Raw genomic sequence first — 8260 nt, 5'->3', positions numbered from 1 at the left:
TTGAAGATGAAACGTGGCTGGGTCTTCCAGCATGACAATGACCCCGAACACACCGCCCGGGCAATGAAGGAGTGGCTCCGTAAGAAGCATTTTAAAGTCCTGGAGTGGCCTAGCCAGTCTCCAGACCTCCACCCCATAGAAAATCTGTGGAGGGAGTTGAAAGTTTGTGTTGCCCGGCGACAGCCCCAAAACATCACTGCTCTAGAGGAGATCTGCATGGAGGAATGGGGCCAAAATACCAGCTACAGTGTGTGCAAACCTGGTGAAGACCTACATTAAACGTTTGACCTCTGTCATTGCCAACAAAGGTTATATTACAAAGTATTGAGTTGAACTTTTGTTATTGACCAAATATTTATTTTCCACCATAATTTACAAATAAATTCTTTAAAAATCCTACAATGTGATTTCCAGGATTTTTTTCTCTTTATAGATGTAGATATATCTCTATATAGATATACTGTATAAATATATCTCTATGGAGTGAATTCTGTTCCTTTATTATTCACTCAAATAGAATGTTTTGAAACCAAAAAAGGGATTTGAGAGCAAAAAGAGTTAGTGGCAATCAAAAAAAAATGTTTTGAGATCAAAACAGAACAGGTTCCAAAAAAAAAAAAGAGAAAATATTTCTTCAACTTCAATCAAAACTAATGTTTAAAAACATAAACAGTAAAAACATAAGACCATTTTGCTTATAAATCAGTTTGCTTGCGAATTCAACTGCCGGGCCTACGCTGGTTCAGAGAAGAGTTTCTATTGGTTGGTTTGACCTGGCTCCAGCTACATCTAACACATTACACCCACTTCTCCCTTGTGCTGTGCTGCTTGGAGGTAAGCCTGTTGCTCTTGAAACGTTTCCCATAAGTAATGAATTGAGCTATATATCGTTGGCTACAACAGACAAATTTCAAAAAAATAAAGTAACATAACAAAAAAGACGGTGGCATCACCTACACATACAAGCACTTCTGAGTATTACACTTCATTTTATTTCAAAAAACCTTTGAAATCATGTGTAGAGTGAAGGCATATAACAATGTAATGTGATCATTCAGAGCAAAGCATATAAGGTCTTAACAGTTGATTCCGGTCCTGCACAAGCTGTACAATACTGCTATTTCCACCACAATGACGATACATATATGTGCATGGACTTGTGATCTTGCAGTTTGGTGATCCTTTCGGTCATGAAAATAAAGTAAAGCATGATCATTGAGGGGTCATAATATCTGTATTTTTTGTATCATAACATAAATTCTTAGGCCTACATTATAACGGCCTCTATTAATTATGAAAGGAGGCTTAAAATCACAGGACATGTCTTTTGGTCTGATTATACAGATCAGTGGTGCTGAAGTTTGTGTTTCTCTTCTATAGTCTGCACATTCTACATGTCTGAGATCAAAAGCATCATTCAGTTTCATTTAAGTTGGACCGTCTGACTCAGCTGCTCCTGTATAGACCAGGTTAGAAATATGTGCGTGAATTTGTTAAATCATTCGTCACGTGTGTTTGTTGACATTAGAACAGCTGTAGTGAGAACAGGAGGAGCTGCCTGGCACCGCGTTCAGCGCTAGTTTAGTAATCCACGGTAGAACTGTTGTGTAGGAACTGTGAAGTTTTGGCACCGCAAGTACAATGCAACACTAAATAAATATTTAAATCACAGCCCTACGTTGTATACGCCTCCCTGTAATTCACTCATTAATTACTCTGCTCATGCCGTGACTAGCAGAGACATCCATGTTGCTGCTAGTCAGTGTGCTTGCAGCAGGGCATTATAATTCATTACTTGTGTTGTGAATGTACAGCAGGCTGTAGCCAACGATATATAGCGCAATTTATTACTTATGGGAAACGTTTCAAGAGCAACAGGCTTACCTCCTAGCAGCACAGCACAAGGGAGAAGTGGGTGTAATGTGGAAGACGTAGCTGGTGCTGGAGCCAGGTCAAACCAACCAATAGAAACTCTATTGGACTAGAACTCGCAAGCAAAAAGGACTGATTTATAAGCAAAATGGTCGTATGTTTTTACTTAAAACATTAATTTTGATTGAAGTTGAAGAAATGTTCTTTTTTTTCCCCATTGGAACCTATTCTGTTTCGAGCTCAAAAAAAATATTTTTGATTGCCACTTTTGCTCTCAAATTTTTTGAATGAATAAAAGAAACAAAACTCTCTTCATAGGTTGCCGCAGTGTTTTGCAGCAGCCGAAAATCTGTGTTATGAACACATTGGCTCAAACATAGCTTTAATGCAGAAAAATGCCTCAAAGTGGCCTTTCGAGTTAAAGTGACAATGGTGTTAAACACAAAAGTTTTGATGCGAGTAAAGTTTTATTTGTATAGCACCTTTAAAAACAGCAATTTACATACATAAAATACACAGAAAGGAAGAAAGCAGTGAGATGATAAACACCAGTTAACACTCTAGATAAAAGACATAAATAGTTAAAGAGATAAATAGTTAAAAATATAAATAGTTAAAGCAATCCAGGCAAGCTTTCTTCCAGGGACTTGGTGTTAAAATAACTGCAGCCTTTTCCTGTGCAGTCCAGTCTCAGTGGGTGGATCCGTAAATGACAGAAGATGGAGATCAGTCCAGACTGTAAATGCTTTTTCTTTTGGTTTACAACAACGTTGTCTGTTGCTTTCATAGATGTGGTTGGTCTTTGGTCTGTAACAGGAACAGACAAGTGCTAGACATGTATGTATGCAGATAAGAGACCACAAACAGATACACTATATTACTTTTTACTTAAATATCTTCCAGCAGCCCACGACCCTCATGTGGAGGATAAAGAGGTAGGAAATGGATGGAGGGTGTGTGTCTGTGTGTGTGTGTGTGTGTGTGTGTGGTCAAAGTCTCTCACAGAAAACAACCTGGTCTGAGTTTTTATAGATTTCATGATTAAAAACACACAGAGCTCACCATCATCATCATCATCATCATCATCCCCATCATCAGTGCAGGGGGCACGTCTTGTTTGATGGCGGCGTTCAGGACCTTTGCCCACACACACACACACAAAAAGAGAAATAAGATAAAGTCCTATTTTTTTAAAATAATGACAAAGACACAAATACACTTAATAGAAAAGTATCATCCCTGTTACCTTTGAATTAATGAAATAGGAAGTTTTTTGTTTTTTTTTTAAAATATGAAATCCATGATTAAAAACACAACTCACCATCATCATCATCATCCCCATCCTCCGTGCAGGGGGCAGGGGAACAGAGGTCACGACCTTTATCTGACGAAACAAACCCATAGAAGTTATTCTGTGTGTGTGAAAGTAATTTACTGTATGTTAGAAAAACTGAAAATAGTAAAACATTTCAATTATATATTTCTGGTTTTTGGATGAAATAATAATTTTTTCCTATTTTAAAAAAGGACCAAAAACTTGCAAAAACCTCTTTATCATTTAACAGCTTTAATTTACTAAACCGGTCACGTCAGCTGCTCCATTTACTCAAACTAGCGTTGTTGGACGTTTGTTCTTTATAAAACGTCAGTGTGATGAACTTATAAAAACATTAAATGACACAACTCATAGTTGCTGCCATTATTTAACAACTTTAAAAAGTAGCTGTAGGAAAAACACAATCAACTTAAAGAGCCACATCAATCCAAACTTAAACCACTAAAGTAGAAATTACACCCTTCACACACACACACACACACACACACACACACACACACACACACACACACACACACACACACACACACACACACACACACACACACACACACACACACACACACACACACACACACACACACACACACACACACACACACACACACACACACACACACACACACACACACACACACACACACACACACACACACACACACACACACACACACACACACACACACACACACACACACACACACACACACACACACACACACACCTTCCCGAGCTGCACAGAAGGAAACACTGCTCAGTAGTTTGCGCGCTTACACGGTGTCCGCGTGGATCCAGGAGGGGAGAGAGGGAGAAAGAGCGCGTCCCCCTTTTCCCCAGCTTTTATTCACTCTGCCTGATGGCTGAACTGAAGGCACCTGTGGAATAAAGCAGACTGGGCGGAGCCACAGAGCACATAGCACACAAATGGAAAAGAGATGTCTCACTCAGCAAAAATCAAATTTACAGTTTTAAAAACACACTACCACACACTTGGTCAGTCAGTCAGTCATCATCTACCGCTTTATCCTCTGCCAGAGGGTCACGGGGGGTGCTGTGCCAATCTCAGCTACATCGGGCGATAGGCGGGGTACACCCTGGACAGTTCGCCAGTCCATCGCAGGGCCACACACAGATAGAGACAAACAACCATTCACTCTCACACTCACTCCTATGGTCAATTTGGAGTGTCCAATTTACCTATCCCCACATTGCATGTTTTTGGACTGCGGGAGGAAGCCGGAGTACCCGGAGAGAACCCACGCACACACGGGGAGAACATGCAAACTCCATGCAGAAAGGCCCTTGTTCCAACCGGGGCTCGAACCCGGGTCTTCTCGCTGCAAGGCGAGAGTGCTAACCACTACCCCACCGTGTGGCCCCCACACACTTGGTAGTTTTAAAAAATGCCTATCAAGAGAAAACCCTCCCCAAAACACATCATCTTCTCGAATCAACTTGAGACTAACGAATCTTAAACATGGCACAGTGTCAGCCACCACATTCTCTGTTCCTTTCTTGTGTCTAATCTCAAGGTCGTAGTCCTGAGCCATTAGTGCCCAAAGCATCCACCTTTGGTTGTGGTTGTACACACGAGCCAGGAAAACCAGTGGGTTGTGATCAGTGAAAACCACCACAGGAACAGAGCTGGACCCCACAAAGACTTTAAAATGCTGCAGTGCAAGCAGCATGGCCAGGGTCTTCTTCTCTATGGTGGAGTAGTTAAGTTGATGTTTTTGTTAACTGTTAATTTAACAGAAAAGTAAGAGACAGGATGAAATAGGCCATTCTCACCACTCTGCAACAACACAGCACTGGCTCCTGAGGCACTGCATTAGTGATGTGTCGTTCGTGAACGATTCGTTCAGAATGTACTAATCTTTTATATGACTCGGGAGTAATGAGTCATCTCAGTGAGTGATTCGTTCATTTTCATGCAGTACCTTCTTTCGCCACATGGCAGACAGCAGAACAGGAAACAGAAATGATTAGTTCAGGAGTGACTAACTGAGTGGTTTGTTCGTTCATTTTCATGCAGTACCTTTCTTCGCCGCATGATGGCAGGCAGCTGCATAAGCTCAGCAGGAAAGGAAACAGAAATGATTAGTTCAGGATTCACTCAACTGAGCGAGTGTCCGTCCTCAGGTCACGTGACAGCTACCGAGTCACTGTCGTGCTGTTAAACAACAATGGCAGAGAGGATACAGGACACTTGTCACTTTATTGAGGTGTGTATTTGCTTTCCTAGGGTTTCATATGGTTTGAATTGCATTTTGTTTATTATACTTTGTCAGCTCAAGCAAAACCATGTTGCCTACAGTGTTAAGTGTTTGAGAACCGCAGTCCTTTTTACAACGCCCACAAAAGGGATACAGCGCCACCCGCTGTAAAAATGAACGAAATGAACGAAATGACTCAAAAAAAGATTTGTTCAATTTACTGTCCGAGAGTAAAAGATCCGAGTCAGTAAGAAGAGTCGAACTTCCCATCACTACACTGCATCCACCTCCAGTTAAAAAGATTTCAAAAAGTCCGGGGCAGCCAAGACAGACGCACTACAGCGGAGGGACTTCAGCAGTGCTGATGAAAAACGAGCAGTGAGGGCTGATCCAGGCATCGGGAGCAAAACTCTGTCACCTGGCAAGAATCATACCGTCGTTTCATATTTTCTTGTGTGGAGGAAAGGGCTTCAGTCGCCAGCAAAGACACTTTCTGCAATCTCTTGTGGCACTTTGGGACAAAATTAGACAGGTTAGTTTGGGAAGTTGAGGAGGTTACAAACTGTTCTTTCAGCACCTTTAATGACCACAGCATGACCAAACACAAGTTCAGCAGGACTGAACCCTAGAGACTCTTGCTTTGCATCACAAATTGCAAAAGGCACAAACGGTACACCCTCACGCCAAGCCTTCTCCCGTGTCATGACAATATGTTTGCAACACAGTTTTTAGGGTCTGATGCCACCGCTCTAGCGCACCTTGACTCTCTGGATGCTACGCACTGGACACCGTATGAGAGACCCCGAGCGACTGCAAAGTCTGTTTGAAAGTGTTGGACAGGAAATGAGTTCCTTGGTCTGATTGTAAAGTCTTAGGTAAACCAAAAGTGGTGAAAAATTTGGTCAAAGCTTTAACAACAGCCTGTGCAGTGATTTTACGCAGGGGGATCGCCTCCGGAAAACGAGTAGAAATGCACATTATAGACAATAGGAACTGATTACCTGACTTAGTTTTGGGCAGGTGTCCCACACAGTCAACAATCACATGCTCAAAAGGTTCACCCAGAGCAGGTATCGGCTGTAGTGGAGCTTTGGGCACCGTTTGGTTTGGCTTACCTACAACCTGGCAGGTACGACAAGTCTTGCAAAAGTGTGCAACATCACTTTTCATCCCTGGCCAAAAACAAATTCTCAGGATACGGTCATACTTTTTCAAAACCCCCAAATGACCAGACCACACATGTTCATGAGCAAGCTCCATTACATGTTTACGGCACTCCCGAGGCATAACAATTTGATGAACTGTATCCCATGCCTCACCTATTGGGGGTAGGTAGAGGTAGGAATGCTACTTATCAGAACACGTACTAACATCTTCCCCAACTGACACCAAATACTTTACCAAAGTTGGATCAACTTGTTGTGAGTGGATAAGAGCTTCACGGGTGAGTGGCAGTGACACTGTGAGAGTGGGTTTTAGCATAGCCTCAGGCCCCTTCAAAGTGCAGACTCGCAGACCTCTACACAACTCACCCCGCCTACTGCATGACACACCCCCTTACTGCACGACACACCCCCTCACACTACACGACACTCTGATTGGGTCACAGCGTCTGAAACGTGATGACGTTTACGTTGGTGAAGAAGTATGAAGCGTGAGCACCCGAAACAACCAACACGAGAAAAACACAAAACTCATAAAATGACGGAGGAAAAGGTAAGAATACATAAAAAAAACACATTATGATATTGAACACTGTATGAATAGTCATTATTTGTGTACATTAAATCAATTAACTGTGGTTTATTAACCAGTAATGTCTGCATGCTGTAACGATAGCGATTGTAACAGCAAGCAAGACGCTTGCTGTTATAACCTTTATATGGACAGGTTATAACATTGAGACAGAGGGTCTCATTTTCAACCAAGAAACGTATAAGATAAACTACATGCTCTTTATATGTTAGTATTTATCTAATATATAGTTTTTTAATCTTTAAATGTTTCTGAGAAGTTGCACACAGCTTTGTTAACTTGAAACTTGTGACCTCAGTTCTACAATTGTTAAAATAAAAGATTTGATGACGTTGTAACATGATACTATATTGTATAAACGTGATAATTATGTCATATCATATAAACGTGATAATTATAACACATAAATGTGATATTATATTGTATAAACGTGACAATTATATCACATAAACGTGATACTATATTGTGTAAACGTGACAATTATATCATATAAACGTGATACTATATTGTATAAACGTGATAATTATATCATATAAACGTGATACTATATTGTATAAACGTGATAATTATATCACATAAACGTGATACTATATTGTGTAAACGTGAAAATTATATCATATAAACGTGATTCTATATTGTATAAACGTGATAATTATATCATATAAACTTGATACTATATTGTATAAACGTGACAATTATATCATATAAACGTGATACTTTATTGTATAAACGTGATAATTATATCATATAAACGTGATACTATATTGTATAAATGTGACAATTATATCATATAAACGTGATACTATATTGTGTAAACGTGAAAATTATATCATATAAACGTGATACTTTATTGTATAAACGTGATAATTATATCATATAAACGTGACAATTATATCATATAAACGTGACAATTATATCATATAAACGTGATACTTTATTGTATAAATGTGATACTATATTGTATAAACGTGATACTATATCATATAAATGTGATACTATATTGTGTAAACGTGACAATTATATCATATAAACGTGATAATTGTATCACATAAATGTGATAATATATTGTATAAACGTGACA

The 8260-nt window shown here is 39.9% G+C and overlaps 1 long non-coding RNA gene across 1 annotated transcript; it reads right to left on the bottom strand.

Moving 5' to 3' along the window:
* Window positions 1-2337: 2337 nt before the first annotated feature.
* LOC131448788 (uncharacterized) lies at window positions 2338-4063 on the bottom strand. Its single transcript, XR_009234226.1, has 4 exons — window positions 3983-4063; window positions 3194-3256; window positions 2935-3009; window positions 2338-2679 (listed from the first exon to the last, which is right to left on the bottom strand). It is a non-coding gene; the product is annotated as an uncharacterized LOC131448788 (long non-coding RNA).
* Window positions 4064-8260: the final 4197 nt, after the last annotated feature.

This window comes from Solea solea, chromosome 21, assembly GCF_958295425.1.
Source record: "Solea solea chromosome 21, fSolSol10.1, whole genome shotgun sequence".
NCBI classification, from domain to species: domain Eukaryota; kingdom Metazoa; phylum Chordata; class Actinopteri; order Pleuronectiformes; family Soleidae; genus Solea; species Solea solea.
Note: the sequence above shows the minus strand (reverse complement) of the source record. Positions and strands in the feature narration are given on the sequence as shown.